Source organism: Mustela erminea, chromosome X, assembly GCF_009829155.1.
Source record: "Mustela erminea isolate mMusErm1 chromosome X, mMusErm1.Pri, whole genome shotgun sequence".
Taxonomy (NCBI): Eukaryota; Metazoa; Chordata; class Mammalia; order Carnivora; family Mustelidae; genus Mustela; species Mustela erminea.
In genome coordinates this window covers 6,665,071-6,691,439 of record NC_045635.1, presented here as the reverse complement: position 1 = coordinate 6,691,439, position 26,369 = coordinate 6,665,071, and the positions used below count along the sequence as shown (strand labels likewise).

At 50.1% G+C, this 26,369-nt stretch overlaps 1 protein-coding gene across 2 annotated transcripts in view; it reads right to left on the bottom strand.

Annotated features, from left to right (window-relative positions):
* WWC3 (WWC family member 3) overlaps window positions 1-26,128 on the bottom strand; it is a 108,950-nt gene extending 82,822 nt beyond the window's left edge. Inside the window, exon 1 of one of the 2 annotated variants that reach the window (XM_032329507.1) lies at window positions 25,976-26,128. The gene's annotated coding sequence lies outside the window, so the exon portion shown is untranslated. The remainder of the gene's footprint in view (window positions 1-25,975) is intronic. The other variant, XM_032329509.1, reaches the window with a different exon arrangement.
* Between the last annotated feature and the right edge of the window lie 241 nt (window positions 26,129-26,369).

Sequence of the window (26,369 nt, the reverse complement as noted above, 5' to 3'; positions counted from 1 at the left end):
TCATCCCTCGGCCCTGCCAGCAGGGCGGGCGGCAGCAGCAGGGGCTCCTCCTCCCGGAGGACACGCGGGACACCGGCCCAGAGAGCCGGGCAGGACGGGCCGCTACCCCAGAGCTCAGCTGCCGGCTGTCCTCAAATCAAAAAGCAGTGCTTAGAGCAAGCCACCGGCTCTTCGGGAGAAGAAAACATCTGTTCTGTCAAACTTCTTAATGCCAAACTCCAAGGCCAGGCCACCAGCCCCTGGAGCCGCAGCCCCTCGCAGAGTTCAGTGCTGTCAATGAAGAGCGCAGGTGCGGTACATCGTGCCGGCTTAATCACACAAGCACAACTGCCGGGGGTCCCTGGGATCCCCAAAACACTGCTTGCCAGGACCCGACAGCAAGGTCCTTTTGCTGAAGCAAACCTTGGGTGCCTCAGGTCGGCTTCGTGGGGTCAGAGGGGTGCATGAGAAAAGGAACTATTCTCAGGACCAGAAAACAAGCAAGACCAAGGGGCTGTCAGACAGGATGGCCCAACCAAGGGGCTGTCAGACAGGATGGCCCGACAATCCGGTGGCGGAGAATGAGACTGCGGGAACACAGGCCTTTGGTCGCGATCCTCCCCCAAACCAGCCCAGTGCTCTAAACCCTGAAATGACCTTAACTCGTCTTCTTTTTTTTCTTTTTTTAAGATTTTACTCATTTATTTGACAGAGAGATCACAAGTAGACAGAGAGGCAGGTGGAGGGGGAGGGGGGGGGAAGTAGGCTCCCTGCTGAGCAGAGAGCCCAACACAGCTCAATCCCAGGGGATCATGACCTGAGTCGAAGGCAGAGGCTTAACCCACTGAGCCCCCCAGGCACCCTTAACTCAGCTTCTCACTCTGAGCATCCGTACCCCCTTTTCCTGGAGAAGCTACCTTACTGCAAGCCCAGGCAATCTTGGTCCCAACACTGTGCTCTGTTCTAAATCTTCACTGAAGGACAAGGGTCTTCAGAGGCCCCCGTTAGTCCGTGTACACCGCAAAGCCAAGGATCATAGAGGTCTTTCCCTGTGGTACCTAGCCCAGACCCGGACCCCACAGCAGGAGTGACTGTGCTCGGACGGACGAAGGGAAAGAGGGAGAGCTGGGGGAGGGGCGAATGAAGGACGGACGAAGATGGAGGAAGGGATGGAGAGACGGACAGACAGCTGGACGGGGGTCAGTGGAAGCATGGATGGACGGATGGATAGAAAAATGGATGGACGGATGGATGGACGGATGGACAGAGGAACGGATGCAGGAAAAGCATGAACGAAAGGAAGGATGGGGGTGGACGGACAAATGAGTGGACAGAGGGACGGACGGAGGAAGAAAGGGAGGGCTAGACAGACAGCCCTCTCTATCGGCCAGTGGGGAGGAAAGGTCTTGAAAAGGAGAAAGTGAACGGTACGAGTTAAGGGGAACTGTAAGCCAGAATTCCCAAACCAGGTCCATCAGGATTTACAGGCAAACACATTCCAGGCGGGCTCAGGAGGCCAGAGAGCAGCCCAGCTCCTCCATATCTCAATCAGGCTTTATTTCTTTAGATCGCTTTCCTGCCCGGGAGGCTGGAACAGAAGCAAAGGAGCCGAACTCAACAGTAACCACACACCGACCACAGAGACGTCGCCTCAAAACTTGTTACTGATTTGATTTTCAGCCAGACCACTGTGCGAAGGGCAGGTAATTTGGGGGTGCCGGAGAGAGCCTTTCCCGCACTGCCCACAGCGGCAGCCACTAGCGGCACGTGGCTACTTAGCATTAAATTAATGAAAATTCAATAAAATGAAAACCCCATCCTTCAGTTGCGCTAGCCACATTTCAAGTACTCCAGAACCACACGTGGCTCGTGGCTGCAATCCCGGACAGGGCAGACGCTGACCACATCCGTCATCACGGACTGTTCTGTCCGAAGCACTGCGCCGGTCAAAGGGCAGCGGGAAGACACTGCTCTCTCGGGAGGAGGAGACTGGGTCCAACGGGGGAGCAGAGAAAGGCAGCAAGTAATAGTTCGCTGAAATATTTTTTCCAAGCAGCATACGCTTTAAGATCCAAGATCTTAAAATCCGTTGACACTCTTTGGTTTGCTAATCCCACTAGCCCAGTGGCTTTCAACCGGGAGTCATTCTGCCTCCCAGGGACACCTGGCAGGGGCTGCGCAGAGGCCAGGGACGCCGCTAAACGTCCTCCAACGTACGGGACAGCCCCCACCCCAAAGCCTGTCATGTCAACAGCACCACCTATGAAAATTACCTAAAATATGTGAAGAGCGTCATGTGTAAAAAGGCGCATCGCGGTACTATGCACAGTAACAGGAAAAAAAGAAACAAGCCAAATGGTCAACAACAGGACCCAGTAACTTACTGCACACCAACGACCATTCAAGAGCTGTTCACGGAGTACCTGCTCCATTCCAGACTCTGCTTAGGCGCTGCGGACGGAAGGAGTAATCACTAAAACGGAATTCCTGCCCTTGTGAGGCCTACCTGGGGTAATTTTAAAGTACGTTTAATACGTAATAACATCGTGACGGGGCGCCTGAGTGGCTCAGTCGGTTCAGTGTCAACTCCTGACGTTGGCTCAGGCTGTGGTCTCAGGGGTCCTGGGATGGAGCCCCACACCGGGCTCCCCGCTCAGCAGGGGCGTCCCTGAAAGAGGAGTCCCTCTTTCCCTCTCCCTCTGCCCCTCTCCCAGCTCGCGTGTGCACGTGCAGCCTCTCTCTAAAATAAATCTTTGAAATCTAATAAATCTTTAAAAAACTAACACACTGCAGTGACTTGCAAGTGCTTTGACTGTTGGTCAGGGAGGAAGAGCGGCTATAAAATCAGTGGATATATGATCACATTTTGGTTCCTTTGTTTACGAAAAGCAAAAATGCTAGAGAAGACAAGTGAGCACAGCAGTATTTGTAGAGAGAGGGCTGGGCTGAATTGTGGTACGTTTATACAAATAGATCATTTTTTAAAGGGAGAGTTTACCCAGAATCCCACAAAGCCTGGTCTCCCCGCCTCTTCCCATGATCCATCCAGGCAAGTGTGGCCACCACCGCACTCCGCTCGGGTTCCTGCCTCTCTGCCTGGGACAAGGGCAAGCCAGGGGCCAACTGGGCCTGCAGACGTGGTCTGTCTGGTTTGCAGTGCTGGGCCTCGGAGTGCTGTACCAAAACACCCTTGAGCTGCCAAGATTTTTTTTTTCTTTTAAAAATTTTATGTATTTATTTGACAGAGAGAGATCACAAGTAGGTGGCGAGGCAGGCAGAGAGAGAGGAGGAAGCAGGCTCCCTGCTGAGCAGAGAGCCGAATGCGGGGCTCGATCCCAGAACCCTGGGATCACCACCCAAGCCGAAGGCAGAGGCTTTAACCCACTGAGCCACCCAGGCGCCGCGAGCTGCCAACATTAAAACTCAGAAGATCTCATTTCAAACGCCGGAATTTCTAACTCTCTTGAACATTGAAGAACTGGCACAGGGGATCACAGTCCCCAAAGACAAATGACGACTGAAGCCGTTGAGGACCATCGCCGTTGGGAGGGCATTCTTCTGCACGGGGCCGGCTTCTCCTTTTCTCGCAGGGAGATGGCAGTTCTGACACAGTCCCCGATGTCGGACATGGCACAGAGAGCACGCGCTAAGAGGCAGGCGACGTGTGGCTGGCCAGGCAGTTAGGCAAAACAGACGGTGCGGCCACCGTCCTCTGAGGCTGAACTTGATGCAGCACATACGGACCCTATAAAAACTGCCCAGTAAAACCACCCTGTGCCCTAACTTGGAATTTCATAAAACACGGGCAGTTCCACGGCACTGAAGCCCTTTGAGGCGATCTTTCTCTTTTCCTTTCCCACTCATCAAAATCATATCCTTGGGAGCCCCTATGTGGTTCCCAAAGTGTGCTCCGACCAGCTGGAGACATGGAGGGAAGAGGGCCGATGGCGGCGGGGGGCAGAAGGTGCGGGCAGGGAGAACCAAGCCCACAGAACACGGCACGCTCCTGGCTCCCACCAACCGAGGAACGAGAAGGGCCCCCCGGGGTGATAAAGGGTGCCGCAGGACACAGGCCAGATCAGCGGGAGGTATTTTCTCTTAAGAGATTCCTATGAAGCAGAGCCCTGGGGATCCCGCCCTCCCCACCCACGCCCAGCTTCCTATCAGATCTATCAGATGAGAACTTCTTTCGATAGAAAGTTCCACCAACTGGCCCAGAATCAAAAGCCAAGCCTCCAGCCATCCTTTGGGATTCAGGGTATACAAGGTAGGGGGGAAACAGGCTGATGACATATTTTAGAGTGGAAAACAACATTCCACGTTAACATGATTCAAATGATGTTTCCAGGATGCCTGGGCGGCTCACTCAGTTAAGCGTCTGCCTTAGGCTCAGGTCATGCGTGATCCCAGGGTCCCGGGAGTGAGCCCCACATCCGGCTCCTGCTCAGCAGGGGAGCCTGCTGCTCCCTTTGTCTGCCACTGCCCCTGCTTATGCTCTCTCCCTCTCTGTCTCTGACAAATAAATTAATTAATTCAAAATAAAATGATGTTTCAACCAAGCACCAACGGGGCTCTCTCCATCAGATGAAACGTAAAAAGAAATACTAAGTGCCCAGCTCCATGGCCTACAGGCAAATGCTGAGGTAGCCTGCCCCTGGGCACAGAAGAAATGTGCAGACGAGTGTTACCCGGAGAGGCCAAACAACATGGCAAGCCTCAGCGCTGGCACTTCAGGAGGCCCAAGCCATCCTGGGACGCGCATGAGCATGGTGAAGGAAGGCCTACTGCACACCGAACAAATGCTCTACCTAGAACATTCTGGAGGAGGGGGAGCAGGGAGCTGATGCTGGCTGATTCTCTACAGGACTGCTGGACTGTCTGTTTTAACGACACCTATCCATTCAGTTAGGGCATCAGTCACCTCTAACGTCTGCTTTGTCACGTAGTTATTTGTTTTTGGGGGGAGGAGAGAGCTTATTGGAACCCCTGGGTAGCTTGAGGGTAGGGGGCTGCGTTTTGGAGAGGTTTTGTTTGGTTTTAGAAAGCTTTCTAGGTACCTTGTAGGATGCCTCACGAATCACTACTCCAGGGTGCCTCGGGGGGCTCAGTTAAACAGTCGGTTAAGAAGGCAGTCGGTTAAGAGGCTGCCTTCGGCTCAGGTCATGATCCCAGGGTCCTGGGATCGAGCCCCTCATCAGGCTCCTTGCTCTGCAGAGAGCCTGCTTCTCCCTCTCCCACTTCTCCTGTGTTCCCTCTCTCTGTGTGTCTCTCTGTCAAATAAATAAAATCTTAAAACAAAAACAAAAAAACAAACAGAACCACTGGTCTGGATCTGTGGTTCCTGGGCCTGCCCACTACTCATAACCACCAGAACTTCTCAAAACCGGACACCAGGTACAGATCATCACGTCTGACGAGGGTCCAGTATCCAGAATGTGGAAGCAACTGTCCAATTTAACAACAAAAAGGCAAACAACCCGATGTAAAAACAGGCAAGAGGCTGGAATAGATAGTTCTCCAAGGTATACAAATGTCCAGCAAGCACGGGAAAAGATGCTCACTGTCATTAATCATCAGGTAAATGCACATCAAAACCACACTAGGGGGCGCTGAGGTGGCTCTGGGGGTGGTGGGTCTGCCTGTGGCTCAGGTCATGATGCCGAGGTCCTGAGCTCGAGCCCCACATCGGGCTCCCTGCTCGGTGAGAGGAGTCTGCTTCCCCTCATCCCTCTGCCTGCCGCTCCCTCTGCTCATGTTGTCTCTCTGCCAAGTAAGTAAATAAAATCTTAAACCCACAATAGACACCACTGCACCCCCACTGGGATGGCCATTTTTTAAAAAAGCAAACAAAAAACAGAAAACGACAAGAATCGAAGTGGATGTGGAGAACGCGGGACCCTCCCACGCGGCTGGGAGGGACGGAAAATGGTTCTGCGGCTCCTCAAAAGGTTAAACATGGAATTATGACGCGACCCAGCAAATCCCACCGCAGGTACATGAGCAGCGATACCGAAAGCAGGCTTCGACCAACACTTAGAGCGTGTGTTCACAGCAGCCACAAGGTGGGAACAACCCAATGCCCATCATCGAATGAAGGGGTGATGTGCCTTCCACACAGCGGCATGATGTGCAGCGGCCACACAAAGAACAAAGCCCCCCTACGGGCTACTGCACGCATGAACCTTGCAAACCTCACGCTAGACGCAAAAGACCACATATTCTGTGATCCCGTTTCTATGAAATGGCCAGAACTGGCAAACGAGAGAGACAGAAAGCAGTCTGGGGAGGAAAGGAGGGAAGAATGGGGAACGACTGCTTAATGGGTAGAAGGTTTTCTTCCTGGTGTTGAAAATATCCCGGAACCAGACAGAGATAGGGGTTGCACGACACTGTGAATGTACTAAATGCCACAGACTTAAACCGTTTAAAATGAATGGTTCACGGTTAATTTCATGTTATGTCAATTTTACCTCGGTCTTTCAAAATGGGAGAAAAATGGGTAATGGGGCTTCCTGGGCCCTGCTGATCAGAGTCTCCTAAGGTGGGGCCGTGTGTGTGTGTGTGTGTGTGTGTGTGTGTGTGTGTGTGTGCGTGTGTGTGTCTGTGTGCATGTAAATGCAAATACACACACGCATATAGCTCCCAGGTTAATCTGGCATCTAGGACTGAACAGCCGCGGGTTAGGGTACTACATACAGATACAGACAGCTCTACACTCGCGCAGAAATGAGCGCGCTCCTGCGGCTGAGACCGCAGGCTTTCATCTGATGCTACACTCATCACAGGCAGAGTATGACATGCTGTCCTCCCTCCCTCCGGGGAGAAAAAAAATCAATGCTTTTTTAAAAATACAAACAGGTATGTAACACTCAGAAACACAAAGTGGCCCCAAATTCCCAGCTATGAAGCCCTCGAGAGCCACATAACCAGGGCTGAGTGTGGATGGAAAATCATGCCCCCAGAACAATGGGAGGGGTCCAGAGGTTAGACCGCGTAGACGAATGCAAACTGGGGGTGCAGGGATGGGGGGTGTCCTCAATAAGCACCGAGCGTGGTGTGCTCATTATGAACACGGAACAAGGGCAAGTGTTAATGGCTTTCCTGGGAAGCAACCAGGACTCGAGCGGGTAGGTGAGACGGAAGCTGCGGCCCGGGCCGGCCCCACGAAAGACAAACCCCTCTCCCCCGGAGCCGGCTAACCAGCCTGGGCTGGAGAGGATGCCCGGCAGAAAGGGACGGGGCCCCTTGACTGTCAATGGCCACACGCAGGCTGAGACTCCGCAGGGACGCTGAGGAGCCAGCTCGAAACAGAAATACGCCCGTGGTTTCAAGCCTAGGCTGCTCCAGTCCAGCGCACTGTGGGTAGCTCCCAAATCTTGTTTTGCGAAAGCTGATCGGAGAGGGTGAGACACTGCTGCATTACAGAGCTCCCCGAGCCGGGAGGCAGCTACCCTAAGGGACTACTGCACAAAGTATTCCTTTGCTCCTTTATAAACAAACTGCACTGCAATGGACACTTTTTCTCCAGCACTTTCTTTTCCTTGCTTCTGGAGACTTCTGACTTTGATCCTATCTTTCTAGCAAGTGTAAGACCTAATTATCAAGAGAGCAGCGGCCTGAAGGTCACACTTCTGTCTCACCTTTACCTGCACAGGAGGAAAAAAGAACTTCAGTTTCTTTGAAACCCGTTAATTAGTATAAGAATGTATCAACTTTACTGTAGGGCTACCTGTTTGGTGAGGAAAAACAAAAAACAAAAAACCCACTTCCTACACCTCGCAGCTTTGCAAACATGAAAACATGACGGGCCAACTGTTCCACAAAACCAGTTCCAGTAACTCATATGCCTGTGGTACCATGATGTCACTGGCTTCATGGAAAATTTTCGATTTTCGTTTGTTTTCATAGTTTGGATTGTGCCAAAGCACCTCCTTTAACTCTGGGTGGAGAGGTAAAGCAGCCTAACCCCCAGTGAAACATACAAAAGACCACAGGAGGGGCACCTGGGTGGCTCAGCCCGTTAAGCGTCTGGCTCGATTTCAGCTCAAGTCACAATCTCAGGGTCATGGGATCAAGCCCCATGTCAGGCTCCAAGCTCAGTGCAGAGTCCGCTTGTTCCCCTCTCTCTGCTCCTCCTACTCACTCACTCTCTCTCTCTCAAATAAATACATAAATAAAACCTTAAAAAAAAAAAAAAGACCATGGGAAAAAGAGGCAAGACTCAGAGGCATGACCAGTGAAGAGCTCACCAGCAACACTGTCTAGCTACTGGGCGATCCAAGTCATCTCTGAACTACCCTGAGTTTGGACAGTGTTCCAGGAACTGGTCTCCAAGCTCAGGGAGGAAGAAGAACCAGTTTAGCTCTTGCTCCTTTCCCCACCACCTGGCTGGGATTAATCCTCACGGTGTTATAACCCTGAAAATGACAAAAACAGCCTTTGTCCCCAAAGTGGCATGCCAGATTGTTATTTTCACTGCCATAAAAAAGGGATGACAGCCACTCCAACCAAGGAAAAAGTGGCTACCGATCACCCCGAAACAGACGGCAAGAAAGTGACCGGTTTCTCCACTTGACACAAGATAAAAATCAGCCCATCTGAAGGAAACACAGACTGTGGATCCCAGATATTTATTGCGCTGGCAGGAGATTTCAGACTGAGATGCTGACAATGACTCAGGGAAAACGTGTGTTTTATCTGTTCTGTGTTTATATCGAACCTTAGAGTGATTTATATTTTTAAAGGAGCTCGGTGATATATGGCGTAAGGAAAATATTCATAATTTTAAAGGCATAATAAGTACACAAGTTTGTATTTCAAAGGTGAAAGTTAGTATGTCGAAAGCTCCAAGACAGAGCTGAGTGTTGAGAGCGGCTCAGAGAGGAATTATTGGTTCTGGCCACAGAGGCGGCACTTAAAATGGAAATGCTGCTCTGTCCTTCTCCCCTAGATACACATGTGAATGCAAGAAGCTATTCTTGGTAATCCTCGACATTTTTGTCAATATGCCATCTGCATGGTGACATTTGGGAGGTTTATAATACTGGAGGAGGGAGGGTTTGGTTTCTGATGTCTCGGCTTTTAATACCGCGACGAAGGAGATGGCGATCTTGGGCTAACCTGGGCCAGATCGATCACAGACCGATCTCCGAGCGATGCCTCCCAAAGCAGCCTACGTCCGGCCAACTAAACGGCGCCACAGTGCTTCTAAAGAAAAGTCCCGACGGGGAAACTCTTGGGAGTTGGCCACCGTGGACTCGTGCCTTATTATAGATCCCAAACCATCCACCCGTTAGCAAGCGACTACCCACCACTCTTTTTTTAAGTCATAATAAAATATCAGGTTCTAAACACTAGAATCTGTAACATGAGATGGGCATTTCCAAAGCACAGGGGAATCTTCTCTAAAGACATACTCTTTAAGTCCACACACAGCTCAACTGCTAAAATAACAAGAATAAAACACATCCGCTGCACAACATTCCCTTTTCCACAGAATCCCTCACAGCCACCAGGAGCAAAGCCAGGCAAAAGGCCAAGCTCCTTTGTGCTGGTCCCAACGTGACAGCTACACTCTCCATTCCGGCCGACCCCTGCTTCTCCAAGCCCACCAGGGCTCTGAGGGAGGGCCCCCAGAGCAGGGCTGAATGGGCCGGGCCACGGTGCCTGGGGGGCTCAGTGGGTTAAGCCTCTGCCTTCGGCTCAGGTCAGGGTCTCAGGGTCCTGGGATCGAGCCCTGCATCGGGCTCTCTGCTCAGCAGGGATGCTTTTCCTATCAAGAAAATGTCACATTTTAATATAGCTAAGAAACGAAAAGCACCCCCACTGCGACCTCCCGTCTCAAACCCCATCTCCCGCCCAGTCTTCTTGCTTCAGCTCCCTCCCCTCCCAGTCCCCCCACAGAAGTCAGAGGGACCCCAATAAAGGGGTACGTCTACCCCACAGAAGGCTCCCTGACCTGCTCAGAGTCCCAGCCAGAGTCCCCGCCATGGCACACCTCTGTGTGCCGGAAACCCATCAGGAGCCACCTCGCCCCGAGCGCTCCCCGCACCCTCTGTGCCACAGCACCTGTGCTTCCTTCTCCCCGAAAGCCTCAGCCCCCCCACAGCTCAGGCTCCCCCCACCTCTGGCAAGCATCACCCCAAGGTGCCTTAACAGCGAGGCCTCCCCGACCGCCACCGGGTCCGGCCATCTCACCCAGAGTGAGCACTGATGGGGTCGGTGTCTGCCACTTGCCCCCACCGCAGTGTGGTCCCAACAAGGGGCGAGGGCTGTCCCGGGAAGGTTTATCGGTGCCCCCCGGGGCAGGTTCCCAGCCCCAGGGCGGCTGACACAGGGGCAGGATCCGTCTTCGTGCAGCAGCCGCCCTGCTGAGCCGCCGCCCGGCCTCCAACCGCTAGGTGTGGGCACCACCGCACCTGTCTCTGGACACCGCCACCTGTCCCCCAGAGGGCAAAGCCGCCCCTAGCCGACAATGCTTCTTTTAGTGGACTTGGTGAATGTATGGGTGGAAATAGCTTTTACAGCTTTGGCCACATGCTGCTAGGACAATATCGACCTGAACTGCGCAAGTGACATTACTTCTTTCTCACTGCCTCCCCCTAAGTCCGTTTCACCCGCTTCCCGTCTCCCACCAGCATGTGAGCCCCGCAAGAGTGAGAACTTTGTTGAGGCGCCAGGATGGATGTGGACCCGGACTCTGAGAAGCCCCTCCAGGGCCCAAACAGCACTGTGATTTGTGTAAACTTAATTTCATCCCAAAAGTAAGTTCATCCATTCAACGTACAGCCAAAAGCTATTAATATACACACAGACACTGTCTTGCAGATACTGCACAAGGTTGCTGAGAAGATGTAGCTGAACATCTTGGCCTTCAATCAACTTCTCCTATTCTTAACACCTGTCCAATATTAAGTATCCAACATTAACTACGGAATGAGGTCTAATCACAGGATGTGAATTCTTCGAGATCTCCAGCATCACTGGGTGCTACAAATACCAAGTTGCAGAACCGGACGATACCAAAACCTGGAAATGAGTAATTCCGTACATATCTGGGGTATTTTCAGATTTGTATCTTTTTTCTTTTTTTTTAAGATTTTATTTATTTATTTGACAGACAGAGATCACGAGTAGGCAGAGAGAGAGGTGGAGGCAGGCTCCCTGCTGAGCAGAGAGCCCGATGCGGGGCTCGATCCCAGGACCCTGGGATCACGACCTGAGCTGAAGGCAGAGGCTTAACCCACTGAGCCACCCAAGCGCCCCTTCAGATTTGTATCTTAAGCTAGCGTGACATTAACGAAAGTTACACATGCGAAAGCTTTGGGGGTGTTAACATGGTATACAAACTAGCATGACGTCATTCCCGGATTGGCCATGTAGAGTCCGTGGGCCAAATCCGGCCTGCTTCCTATCTCTATAAATAAAGCTTTACTGAAGCACAGCCTGGCCCATCCACATTTCCAGACTGTCTCTGGCTGCTTTTGGGAGACAACAGCAGAGCTGAGTGGTGGAGACAGAGACCCCGTGGCCTGTAAACCCTAAGCTATTTTTTCTCTAGCCCTTTACCAAAAAAGTGCGGTGGCTCTGCTCTGATCTGTTCATTCTCTTTAGTAACATTTCGTTTCCAGCAACTTCACTTCCCCAGCCTCCAAACCAAAGAGGATGCAAAGAACAGCTTCAAGCAGAAAGGAAGAACAGGTACCATGGGATCTGAGCACCTGTCTTCCCGCCGGCGGGCCTCCAGGGCCACAGAGCTACGAGGAAAATAAGGAAGCAACTCAGAAGCACAAGTCATAGGACAGAGGGAGGAAAGTTTGATAGGCAAAAGAAAACAGACACTGAAGACTCACAACATGGAATGACTATTCACTATGATCACAAAAGCAACTAAAACGTGTCTATTATGCCCTGGACATTGCTCTAAGTGCCCCCATTTTATGCAAGAGTAAACTGAGGCTCAGAGAGCCCAAATACTGCCTTAGGGCACACATCCAATGGCAGAGCCAGGAGTCAGACTTCAGACTGTCTATGGCTGAAGTTGGGAGTCACCACTCCTGAGCGGTCCCTATGGTTGGCGGTACACTCCAGGACATACCAATGCCCCTGTTCACCCATCCAAACCCTATCAAGAAAATGTCACATTTTAATATATCTAAGAAACGAAAAGCATGTCCTATAATTTTAAGAGGTTCTTCAAAAAATGTGCAAAAGGTGAGAATGCTGATATGTAAAGGCCCAAGTCTCCATCGGCCCTTTAGCCACAAACTTCATTTCACTCCCAACACTGCCACATCATCAGTCATCACATCAACTGGTCTAAAACAAACAGCAGCGCCAGTGAGTTGTCCCAGAAGATAAACTCCTCTGAACAAAAGAAGTAGCTGCCTTCACGAAACCACCAATCTCACTGATCTAGTAATGGTCACGAGGCGGTTCGTGATCACACTCTCCCCTCACAGTGGGCAAAACTCCCGGACAATGCCAATACACAGCTTCCTGGTAAGAGTACCTGCAGACCGCCCAAAAGTTTTAAAGCTTTTTTTACTTCTGATTTTCGATTTCTTTAGAGAGAGTGGGGGACAGAGGGAGAGAGAAAATCTCTCTTGAGATTTTGACGAGGGGCTCGATCTCACGGCCCTGAGATCAGGACCCGAGCCAAAACCAAGAGTTGGACACTTAACCGACTGAGCCAGCCTGGCGCCCCAAGTTTTGGGTTTGTTTTTTTTGAAGATTTTATTTATTTATTTGACAGAGAGAAAGCACAAGCAGGGGGAGCAGCAGGCAGAGGGAGAAGCAGGCTTCCCTCTGAGCAGAGAGCCCAACACAGGACTCGATCCCAGAACCCTGAGATCATGACCTGAGCTAAAGGCAGACACTTAATCCACTGAGCCCCCCAGGCGCCCCAAACTTTTTTTATTTTTAATGGAAGTATAGTTAACAAACAGGATTATATCGTATAAACATTCAGAGAAGCCCAGAAGCCTCCTGCACGGCTAGAGGCTGCCAGATCCAATCTGCACAGCCTGGTCTGTCCTACCATCAAAGCAAGGTAACCACCTGAATGTAAGAACAGTTCACTTAGAAAGATTTTTTAAAAACAATTTTACTGAGGGGCTACCCCCTCAGTGGCTCAGTTGGTTAAGCATCCAACACTTGATTTCAGCTCAGGTCATGATCTCAGGGTCTGGGATCTGGCCCTGCATCCGACTCCACATTCAGCAGGGAGTCTGCGAGAGGATTCTCTTCCCCTCCCCCACCCCGCTCACAGACGCACTCTCTCTAAAATAAATGAACAAATCTTTTAAAGTAAATAAAACAACTTTATTGAGGTATAATCTGCATACCATAAAATCCTCCCTTTTTATGTGTAAAAGTCAATGATTTGGGACGCCTGGGTGGCTCAGTTGGTTAAGCAGCTGCCTTCGGCTCAGGTCATGATCCCAGCGTCCTGGGATCGAGTCCCACATCGGGCTCCTTGCTCTGCAGGGAGCCTGCTTCTCCCTCTGACTCTGCCTTCCACTCTGTCTGCCTGTGCTCGCTCTCGCTCGCTCTCTCTGACAAATAAATAAAATCTTTAAAAAAAAAAAAAAAAAAAAACCTTTAAAAAAAAAAAGTCAATGATTTTTTTTTTGTAAACTTACCAACTTGTATGAGACATAATGCAGTTTTAGAACATCCCCAGCACGTCGGTAACACCCCCAGTGCCCACCGGCCATCACTCTCTTTTCCCACCTCCGGCGCCAGGCAACCACTAGTCCGCTTTCTCCCTCTATGGATTTGCCTTTGGGGGACATTATGTTGTTCTACGTGTCTTTGAGCCTCTGAGGTCCATCTAGCCTTTCCCGTTCTGTGTGAAATCTAGCCAGTACCCGGGCACCGTGACTGCACACCACAGCTGAATGCTGGGGTGCGTGTGAGGCTGCAGAAGAGCTCGAGAAAGTGTTGAGGCTTCTCCACAAATCGCCACTCAGCGAATGCCCAAGGACGTCACTGCCCTAAATGAAATGAAGCCTCAGAGCACTTCTAACAGGACTGTCACATGCACCAAAGATAAATGAATGCCCACAGAAGAAAGCTATAGGAAAAACCTGCAAACACTAGGTTTGAGCTCTACAAATACCAACAACGCAACAATTCTAAAAAAAAAAAAAAAACCTCCTGGAACAGAAAAAAGACATTCGTAGAAAGACTGGTAAAATCCAGTAATGTCTGGAGTTCTAGGAAGAGAACAAAACTGGCTTCTTAGTGTTGACAAAGATCCTAGGCTGATACAAGATGTTAACAATGGGGAAAACTGTCTTATCTTTGCAACTTTTCTGTAATTCTACGTTCCAAAACACATGTGTATTAAAAGCAACCAACCAACCACTGGTTTGCATTCATCCCATGCCTGTAACGATCATAGAAAAACCAGCACTACAGAGAAAACCACTGCACGTAAGCAGCACTAAAGTTACAGTATTTGTATAGTCATAAATATCAAGAGGCAATCTACATGGTCAGAAACAGAGGACTATCTAATAAATGATGGCACAGCTACCTACCCGGTGGCGGCCTACACCCCCAGTAAGAAGGTCAGTGGGGGGAGGTGCACACACCATGAGCTAGCAGCCCCTGAGCGACAACACCTCTACCGCTTGCAAATAAGAAACCCCAGTTCAGCCGGCTTCGAAGGAGAAGCAGATGCTGTCATTTCACATTTCGTGTAAGAAAAGGGGCTGCAGGCAAGGAGCTCTAGAACCTTCAATCAGCCACACCGCCCCCCCTTCACCAAGGATACAGCTTCTCCCCTCTACCAGCCTGGGCTTCTCGGCCAGCACCCTCCTGGGTTCTGTGGTAAAACTAGCTGCCCTGCTCCAGGCTTGGATGGAGACAGGACAGTCAGCAGCGGGCGGAGTTACCTACCTGCACTGTCCTAAGCATTGTAGGACTTTCACAGCATCCCTGGCCTCTACCTTCTAAATGCCAGGAGCACCCCACCCCTGCCCCCAGTTACCACAATCAAAAATGTGTCCAGAGGTTGCCAAATGGCCCCCGGGGCGGGAGTGGGGTGGGAAATGACACAAATTCACTCCTAATTGAGAGCCACTGACTTTGAGCGAGGAGGACTTCTCCAGGAGCTGCAGAGAGGGTCACATCCCCTGAATCAAGGCAAGGGTAGCCGCTCCAACAAAATGGGGGCTCTGACAGCTGACAAAGGGGACCGATCTTGAGAAGTCTAGAATATAGGGAAAAAACTAAGTGAAATACACAAATACACATATAAGTAGAATCTGTTTCTACATGCATAATTGCATTCAACATTTACTGAGGACCCACGATGTGCTCGGTACTATGTAGAAAAAGCAGAGTAAAATCTAGACAAACCATAAGTGACTCTTAATCTCACAAAACAAACTGAGGGCTGCTGGGGGGAGGGGCAGTATGGAGAGAATGGTGGGGTTATGGACATTGGGGAGGGTATGTGCTATGGTGAGTGCTGTGAAGTGTGTAAACCTGGCGATTCACAGACCTGCACCCCTGGGGATAAAAATATATTATATGTTTATAAAAAATAAATAAATAAATAAAATAATTTATTTAAAAAAAGAAAACGGCAGGGAAGATCTGGAAAAAAATCTAAATAAAGGAAAGGAGATGGTTTAAATTTTTTTAAAAACTATAAATAACTGCTTGGTCCCTTCATTCTCTGATTTCCTTTTTTTTCTTTTTTAACTCTTTATTTTACAACAGTCATAGATTCACAGAAAGTTGCCAAGAAATGTATGGGGAGCGTCCCTCACCCAGTTTCCCCCCTGGGGGGCACATCCTACATAACTAGGGCACAAAGCCCGACCAGGTAACTGACATTGGTACGCCCCGCACAGCTCCCTTCGAGTCCGCGTGTGTGCGCACGTCGCCATGTACGTGAGCAGCTGCACGCCTTACATACTAGTTCCGTGCCACTTCATCACGTGTAGCTTCCATCACCGCAATCAAGATCTAGAAATATCCCACCACTACAAGCCTCCCTCAAGCGACTTTTAGAGCCACATCTATCCCTGCCTCCCATCCCCAAGCCTTGGCAACCACTGGTCAGTTCTCCATAAGAATGCTATATAAACAGAATCATACCAGTTTCTTTCTGTGTGTTGTGTTGCCTGGAATCGTATGGTGGTTTGGGGTTTGACTGCCTCTCAGCCTGCTCTGACAAGGAACAGGCTAATGAAGGGCTCTCCCTATAACACCAGTCCCAGAGGGTATTTTCTGCACCTCCAAGGTCTGCAAAGGGGGTTGTGGAAGGGTAGGGAACAGCTGGATTTCTTCTTTCCAGCTGCATGTTCTGAGCAGGCGCATATGTGCACACACACAATTCCCTTAATGGGCCTTTAAAACTCACTGAAGTTCATAAAGTACAGGTCGGGGGGGGTCCATTTACCCAGGAGCACAAAAGAATGAGTCCCTTACTCAAATTCTCCTAGGAACTAAAGCTTTTTGTACCTTTAAACCTCACGTTTTTGGGGTTTTTTTGGGTTTTGTGGTTTTTTGGGTTTTTTTAAAGATTTTATTTATTTATTTGACAGAGAAAGAGAGCACCAGCAGGGGGAGTGGCAGAGGGAGAGGGAGAAGCGGACTCTAGGCTGAGCAGGGAGCCCAACATGGGACTCGATCCCAGCACCCTGGGATTATGACTTAAGCCCAAGGCAGACACTTAACTGAGTCGCCCAGGTGCCCCTAAACCTTCGATTTTTAACTGTGTATTCTTTTTAGCTTTACTAGATACACTGGACATAAAACATTGTGTTAGTTTATGGTGTACAACATGACGATTTGATACTTATATTGCAATACGATTATCACTAGCAAGTATCACATTACATAATTACCACTTCCTTTCTGTGCTGACATTTAAGATCTACTCTCTCAGCAATTTGAGGATACAATACAGTAGTTAACTATAATCACAATGTTGTACAGTAGATACTCAGAATTAAATGCATATTTTTAATGAAAATCTTTCTTTCATTTTTTTTAAGAGGAAGAGAGAGACAGTGCGTGCATGTGGGAGTGGGGGCAGAGGGAGAGATGAATCTGAAGCAGGCATCCGACACAGACTCCATCTCACAGCCCAGAGATCATGAGCTGAGCCTAAAAGAAGAGTCGGACGCTTAACCAACTGAGCTACCCAGGTGCCCCTAATGAAAATCTTTCTAAATGTGGTTACTCTCTTGCCTTCCTAGTCTTAATTCACATATTATTTAAATGACCTAATCTAACTTTCGCTGGTTGTCTTATGACAGATACAACATCCTTTCTTGAAGAAGTTTCTATGGAAGGGATCCTTGACTAAAACATCCCCACTGGCCTTTGTGATTCTGAGCCCCTTTCCTCTAGTTGGTTAGACTTTCCACTGGGGTCTTCAGGTCTTTTCCTGTGCTCCACCCTTCTACATGCCCACTGACCAACGGTTACCTTAATGAATCCTGTATGCTAAGATCCTGTATTCTAAGATCTAAGATCTAATGTCAGCAAACATTTTCTATAAAGAGCCAGACTGTAATATTTTCAGCTTGGTGGGCCATCTAGTCTCTGTCCAGCAACCTCACTCTGTCCTTATAGTCAGTTCTAGCTCAAAAGCAGCCACAGCATGTGGACTTAAGCTCCAACAGAACTTTATTCATGAACACCAAAATGTCAATTTCCCATAAATTTCACAAAACACTTTGCTTCTTTTTATTTTTCTTCAGCCACTTAAAAATGGAAAACCCATTCTTCTCCTGCAGGCTGGATAAAGACACCAGGTGGGCTGGATTCAGCCTGTGGGTTACTGGAGGCCAGCCCTGGGGCTAGGATCTCCTGGGGCCTGCCATGGTGCTTGGGAAACAACTCATACTGAAATCTTGGTTCATCAACTCAATAACAACAAGTATCATGGTCCTCCTTGTCCCTGTGAGATAATCTAGGCACGGGGACATCCAGCACCTTGCATGGCAGCGTGGCGCAGCGGGCAGGAGCCAAGCTGGGGCCGGAGCCTTGGCCACTGGCCTAAGGGCTGCCCCCCCCCCGACACCCCGCAGCACACCGGTAACCACAAGGCACTGGCTTCTTACTCTGCAGATGTTCCCTCTGCTTCCCTGGTGGCATCTCAGCTCCCTGAGGAGAAGGGCTGGTGATGTTCATTTGTTATTCTCCGTGGCACCCAGCACAGACATAGCATCTAGACTATTAAAAAGTCTTACCATACATTAGTGCTTTGGCTCCCCATCCCTAATGATAAAAAGAAATGCAGATGAGTCTGTACTTCTTTCTCAAAGTAACGAATCAAAGACTAAGTTAAGGAACAAACGAAAAGCTAAACTCTTTTTGTTTAATGGTCAACTGAGTTTTCTTAGAGCGTGCTGGCTGCTCCCATGGGCTCAGTTCGCCCAGCTGCCCCGGTTAGGATCACGTGAGGGCACGTCCCTGTATTAAAGTAAAAGCAGAAGCATAAAACCAGACCCCTAAAATGAACCTCAAAAACATCAGGCTAGAGGAAAGAAGCCCCACACAAAAGGCCACATATCACACGATTCCATTTAGATGGAATGTCCAGGACCGGCAAAGCCAGAGAAGGGAAAGCAGCCTGGGGCTGTGGGGAGGGGAAACGGGGAGGGGCTGCTTCATGGGGACAGGGCTGCCTTCTGGATTGAAGGAAATGTTCTGGAACTGGACAGAGGGGGCGGGTGCATATCGCTGTGACTGCAGTAAATGGAACAGAGCCGCTGACTTTAAAATGAGTAATTCTGTTATGTGAAATTTATCTCAGGAAAGAAATTTTTAAAGAATGGTGGTAGATCTGTAGACTCCAGTAGTGGAAAGAGGACCCAGACATACTGTTAAATGAGAGTGTCAAGTCACGGGGGATAAAAGTGGATAGCACAATCCCACTCCAAGACAAAGGTCCAGCTTTTTGCACATGTATTCAGTTGGTTTAGAGAAGGGACTAGAAGGACTCACAGCAAGCTGCTAGAGGAGGTTCCGTCTGGGAAGAGGCAGATGGGGATTTCCATGTGTTCTGCATATTTGTGCGCTGTTTCATTCTCATATGGCAAGAATGTTTCAGTGGGCTCCCCATGTCATAGAAAAATCACCCAGGTCCCCACGGACCTGAATATTTCAAAGGGCAGCTGCGCAGGGGAGCAGAGCGCCAAGCGAGGACGGAGAGTTGAGACGAAGACAAAACCATGAATTTGCACGGCGTTTCCCGCTGCTTTGGCTGCACCCATCAGTGGACCAGGCATAAGCAGTACATCCCTTCACAAACAAGTCTCAGGGGCTGCAGAAGGGCCTACTGTCAGGACAGCATCACCCCAGCCTTAAAAATGTCCGTCTTCTCTAAGAAGCGGGCCAGTGTGTGTGAGGGGCCTGTCTGGCCAAGAGAGAACGGAGGCAGGGAGCAAACGCGTGCAGCTACAGCCAGACCAGCTCTGCCCTGGTCTCCGAGGGCCCGGCCCCACCACGGTACTTCAGGGGGCCCTGGCCCGCTAGCCAAGGTCCACCAGCCGGCCCGAGACCACGAAGCCCCGAACTCCCCCATTCCAAGCCCTCACAGGTTCACCTAGCTCGCCCGTCTATCCGCGGGATAGCGGCCACTGCCCCACGTGAACAGGCAGCTGGGGAAAAAAGGCAAGAAAACATTCTCAGGAGAGGCAGGATGAGCAGTTCCCAAACAGTCCGCCACCAAGAGCTTCTGTTTCAATTCTGAAACGCCAAGCGCAGGGACAGAACCACCAATGTCCACCTCGGGTCAGCATAGGAACCTGCACTGAGTTGTGACACCATCTTCAGAAACAGGAATCTACTTGAGGCTCGTGCTAGGGAATGGAATCTGAAGCCTAAAACACGGGGCTTCCTGGGCACCATGTGCAAAGGCCCCCAGGACCCGGGGGACCCCCAGCGCCCCAGAGAGGTTGGCTCCAGCTATCAGGGAGCCAAACCAAGCAGCAAAGCAATGGGAACAGACAACAGCAGATCCAAGCTCGTCCAAGAGCTCGCATTGCTCAAGGACTACACGAGGTCGCATTTACATTCTGTCACTGTGAACACGGGAATGGCCACTTCTCTGTGAGTAGAACAGCTGGAGTTGACACAAGGCAATTCAAGCCACGCCTACTTCCTCTGCTGGGCAGGGAACACCTGGATGAGGGGGCCCTTCGGGGTGGCTTCCAAACTGCGCCCAAGCCACACAGCCAAGCAGCACTTGGCAATGAAAAGGCACGAAGCACCGATCTACACGTGACACGGAGGAACTGCCACGTGCTGCAATGAGCGAGATAAGCCAGCCACAGGGGGCCATAGAGTGTACGACTGCGCGGAGAGGAAACGGCCAGAAGAGGCGAATCTACAGAGACAGAAAGCACAGGAGCAGGGGCCAGGACCTCAGGGAAGTGGGGAATGACTGCTAGCAGCTCTAGGATTTCTTTCTGGGGTGACGGGAAAGTTCTGGAATTAGATAGCGGTGGTGCCAGCACAACCCTGGGAATATACTAAACGCCACCGCACTGTGCACTTTCAAATGGAGCACCTCGTGGTATGGAAATCCTACGGAAATTTGTTTTCTCTTAAGTGAGGACACTTTTCAGGGCGAATCCAGCTGATCCCTACGCTCCGAGTCCTCCCCGCACAGTGGACACGGGCACGTTCCCGTGGGACAGGGCTCCAAGTGGCAGCGACAGCTCACTGGGCACGGTGGCTCTCTGGGGCCCTGACCGAGCTCCACACGGCCCAGAAAGGCTGCTCCCGCCTCGGCAGTGCTGGCTCTCACGGGACGGCCGCCCAGAGGCTCTCCAGCCGGGCGCGATGGCCGGCCCGCCCCCCCACCCCAGTGCCGGGCTTGCTGTCTGGGCGCTGCCCCAACCTGCTCCCTTTCTCCTTCCCTCTCACTTCTTTAGCCCCCTGAGCTTTAAAGAAATAAAAAGAGGACCCGCCATTTCGAAAACACTGGAGATTCCACAGCTCTGCAGGCACCCTTCTGAGATACCCTCACCATGGTGGGATGTGTCAGCCCCGCGGGGCAGGGACTAGACTCCTGGTGCTCACCGCTGGGGTCCCAAACCCTGAAAGAGCACCTGAGACCGAGAGGCTGTGCAACAGTTGTGGAAGGAAGGAAGGAAGGAAGGAATGAACGAACGAACACACAGAGGTAGGACACTTAAAAGCAGGTGGACTTTGGGCAGCTGCGTGACATTCCAGAAGGAGCACTGGGTCCCGGCCAGAAGGCTCCGCTGGAGTCCCTGTCCTTCCAACTGCCGGCAGGACGTCCCCAGAGCTGTGGCCTGCAGTGCGAAATGAGGAGCCTGCACGAGACAGTCCAAGTACTTCCAACTCCCAAGCTGAGGGTTCCAAGCCCCTCACGGTCCTGTCCAAGTCTCACCTCACACAGAAAGACGAGGCTGGCTCAGTGAAACTGACCTCTCTGATGGCGAGTAGCCGTCGCCCACAGGCACTTCCGGCCTCCGGCACTTTCCTCACATGCCTGCCTTCCTCCTCAGCTCCCAGAAAGCCAAGGAGAAACCCTCAATGGAGGAAATCAATGAAAGAAGATAAAGACACCCCCCAGCACGACCAGGCTCAAATGAGCCCTCCCTCCTTTTCTCAGAAACCATGACCACCTTGTGACCACTGTATTCATTTTATATGTCTGTCTCCCAACTCCCAGAAAACCTGGGCCTCCATCCACCTTGCCAGGGCGCAGGAGGCCAAGAATCTCTGTAAATATTTCTTCATTTTAGTGGATTTAAATGGGAATAACTGAATTCAGGAGAATTCAACGGTGCCTTATTCTATCAGAGTAATTTTATTGAATGGATCAGAAAGGCAACCAACATTAGCAAAAAGACCTGGGCTAGCAGAAGCTCACCAGGATCGCCAGGTGCCTTCTGACACTCAACAGTTGACCTGTGCGTTCCTGAAGCAGAACCTACCAGAGAAGGTAGAATATGTTATTTCCACTTCCGAAATCAGCGTAGTGAAAAGGAAGGAAAGGCAACTTGGAGATTTCTAAACATCTGGGCTCTATTTTCAGAAATGACTTTTCTATTCATTTAAAAAAAAAAAAAGGAAGGAAGGAAGGAAAGAAGGAAAGAAAAAGAAAGATATTAGGCCAAGAATAGACCAAGAAATGACTGTTGATAATCTAAACAAAGATTCTTCCAGGAGCCCACCCCTTATGGCCTTAAAAGCAAGACACTTTTAAGTGTCTTTTAAGATACTTTTAAGTGTCCAAGCTCATGCAGACAGTACCAATAATCTTAAAATATGAAAAATGGAGAAATCATTGTTTATCAAAAAGTTTGTATAATCCAGAAATAGACTCTGTGGAGTAAATATAGTAAACCTCCTATTAATTAATGCTAGATAAAGGTCGCAAGAAGGTGGCAATGATGTCATCCGGCTCTGTTATATGGGGCTCTGGCCTGGCAAATTCCCAAACCATGGATTGTTTTCCCCAAAAAACAATGGCCTGTTCAAAGGAATGTTAATATACCACAGAATTTCTCCAGTTGGAGCAGGTGAAACCCCATCTCAAGAACAAGTGGGTCTCTAAAAGTTTATGTCATGATATAATCTGGGTCTTCTACCATCGTCAGGATTATTTACATTCTGCTTTGATCTCAAATGGGATATGGTCCACCATCTCTAAGCTGCTCGAGGTTGGCATTCCAGTATTGTAATCTCGACTAAGCTCCAAGAAACAGAACATGAAGTTTCAATCACTCAGTCCATCTGTAGGATAACATCAACACAATCACGCAGGAAGCACACATATACACAACTGTCAAAGGCACTAAATTTTTCCAAAGGAGACAAAAATGTTTTTCCCATGTTTTCTGCCTAAATAGCAAATATCTTTGTGTATAGTGGTCATTGAACTCCGAGTTAATATACACAGAATACATGCATGCAACTAATAGAAAACATGCAAGTCTGACCCACAGAAACAATCAACTCTGTATTTTTTAACAAGGTCTTTAGGTACAATTCACAGGAAACTATGAAAATTATACAGACGGTACTGATCTGCAGAGAGAGTGAACTGAAGCCTAAGGTGGGTTGAAAATCAAACCAAAAAACTCCGTTTTGAAAACACTGAGATTTTTTTTTACACATCTGATGCCACATCTGTAAAGATTATTTCCTTATACTTACAACCTTTGGTTGTGACCTGAGAAAGAAATTACAGCTCCAGTGGTGCCTGGGTGGCTTAGTTGTTTAAGCGTCTGCTCAAAGCCTGCTTTGGCTCAGGTCATGATCCCAGGGTCCTGGGATGGAGTCCCACGACAGGCTCCCTGCTCAGCGGGAAGCCTGCTTCTCCCTCTCACTGTCTCTCTCTCTATATCAAGTAAATAAATAAAATTTAAAAAAAAAAAAAAAAAAGAAATTACAACTCCACTAATTCACCAACACACCCTGAGCTGCCAATACAGATTGCCGTTAAACACAACACTGAATTTCGGAATCACTATAAAACTCTACAAGAGATCATTTACAACCCTTGGCTCTCAGTTGCTTTGTTTATAGGGACATATCTTACGCGATACAGTTTTTACTAAATGGTATATGAAATAATGTTCTGAGTTAACAACAATTTTTGCCTCACCTACTACCTTCATTTATTCCTTCCTTCCTAACTTCATTTTCTTTAAAGACCTATTTACTTATTTATTTGCCACTCTCCTGTCAGTTCTCTATTTGGAAGCTATTTGGAGAAAGTCCTTGAACACCGTCTTCCAGTTGTGTGAATCAGACACAACTCCAAAAGGGTTTTAAGTGGCAGATGCACATGGAGAAAATGTGCTCCGACGAACAGTTTTTCTATATAATAAAAATCAATTACAACTTTCAAGGATAATCAGTCACCCATAAAAATCGGCAGGGTTCTGTTTTGAAAGAGGAAGAAGAGTGGCTATTAGACCAGACGCCATTTACACCCCTCGGTAGAACCCACTTAAATGTTTGCGGCTTGCTGAGCATTCCATACATATTTCGGGCAAGGTATTATGGGAGCTGAAGTGCAAGCTGTCCCCTGCTGAATTTTCACTCACTATAAAAACAATGTCTCATAAAAGTATACACATGTTTTTACTTTACAAAAAATGTAAAATATGCACTTTTGTTCACTCAATTGACACTTTTAGCATTAGAAACAGGACTTTAAAACAAATCGATAACATAAGTGATGTCTGAAAAGGGTGAAAATGTCATTCAGCACCACAAACAGATTTCTGGAAAAAAAAGAACATAGGAAATGTGTGTGAAACACACAGAAAGGAAGATTCTACAAGCTGAGTCCTGTAGGGTCTGCTCAACTATGTCCTGGGTCCTACCATTAAAATGGAAAGTTGCACATTTCTATTTTTCATCTTGAATCCCCACTCCAGGGTAACCACAACTGTTTTATATTACCCTCATAAAATGAGCCTTAGCCTTTTCTGAGCCAAACAGGATTTTTAATTGGTTCATTTTCCAGTTGTTTGGGTTTTTAACAGACATACAGCATAAAAGGGTGCTACGTTCCAAGCAGTTCTACCAATTCCAGAACCATCCAAGGCTTGATCAGACAGCTGTGGCTCTAGCCTTTGGTTAAAATTATTATATGATCTCACCTGATTTTCAAAATAACTAAGCATCTTTTTAACCCATAAAACTGGGCTAGGATTTATCTAAGTTTCTGAGTCCAGAGGCTAGCTGCGTTCAGGGAGAATGTCGGGAAACAGGATCGTTTTGCTTTGTTTTTCCCTATCTGAACCCAGAGAGATTCTTCAAACGGTAATTCCACAGCTTCCCTCCTCCAAAGTTGATTTTCAAAGGCCAGTGCCATGCAGCACTTTCCTGTGCAGGTAAGGAGGAGGCAGGAGCAATGTCATCACACTGAGCCTTTTCAAGTTTTAAAATCACTGGGAAGCCTGCAGTATTTCCTTTCTAGCACCCAGGCCCAGCGCAGTGAGAAGTTGCTCCCAACAGCACAAGATATCAGGTAACCACTAGAAACACTCGGTTTCAACAGAATTCCCAATCCCCCCAACCCCCCCACACACACACACACACACGCACGCACAAAAGCATCTCTCCAAAAAAGCGGAACCACTGAAAGCAGCAATCACACAGAGAGTTAAGGAAAAGCACATTACATGAACTTAATTAAATGGAATCTGGTAGTGCTTTTAGAAGAATCCATTTTTTACTCCACGGGATAGATTCACATGAATTATAAGACAACTTAATGCCCCATTCACGTCTTGCACAAAAAGGAAACCTGAAATTCAACTTTTGTTTTGCGTTTACTCCAAAAGCATATGGGTCTAATCATATTCCATTCTGGCTGCAGTACGCAAGGCTATTTCAATCAGAATTTCAAGTCGGTTGTTTAAAAGGCGCTAAAGAGCAACCAGCACGGTCTGGGAGCAGGCTCTCGCAGCTCCGAAAGAACTAGGAATCCCTCAAGTGGCCCATCTGGCAGCAGTCTTTGGTTGGAAACTAGGCTGAGCCCGCCAGACAAGGAACCCACACCACGAAGCTGGAGCGCACGTTTCTGCTCCAAGATGACAGCTCATCTGGCCGCCGCGGGGCCGGGGGCGGTGGGCCGCCGAGGCCCGGGAGGGATGGGCGAGGCCCCGGCGGAAAAAGGAAAAGAGGGCCATCCGTCAGCCCTGGGAGAGGAAATTCCAGGCGCCCAGCTTCCAGGCGCCGGTCAGCGGGTGACGTGAGGGAACCAAGTCACTGTGCCGGCCCCGCAGCGGGGGCCGGGAGGCGGCCGGGGCTCCGCACTTCGGGGCCTCGAGGCCGGAGAGGGGGCGCCTCGATCCTCGTCCAAGGCCCCAGGGTGGGGGCGAGGGGCGCCCGGAGCCCCGCCGGGGCCCCGAAGACACGCGATCTTCGCCCGGACCCGGAGGCCTCCGGGCGTCCTCGATCCCCTCCCAGAGCCCAAGGGATGGAGCGCCCGGATCCCAGCCCCGGCCAGCGCCCCCGCCCTTACCGGTCGCGGGGGTCGATCCACGACGTCTGGCGCGTGTTGTGGTCGATGTAGAAGACGCGGCCGTCGTAGTCGCGCGCTTCCTCCCAGCCGGCGGGCAGCGGCAGCTCGGCGCTCTCCCGGGCCCGCGGCGGCGGCGGCGCGGAGGGCGCGGGGGGCGCGGGGGCCGCGACGGGGGGCGCGGGCGGCGGCGGCTCCCGAGGGGGCTGCGCGGGCGGCGGCGGCTCCCGCGGGGCCTCCCGCGGCTCTCCCCGCCGCCGCCGCCGGCCGCCGCTCAGCCACGGCATGACCGCACGAGCCCCGCCGCCGCCGCCGCCGCCCGGCCGCCCCGCGCGCGCCGCCTCCTCCGCCAGCACTAAGGCCCGGCGCCCGGGGCGCGGGGGCAGTCGCGGGGAGC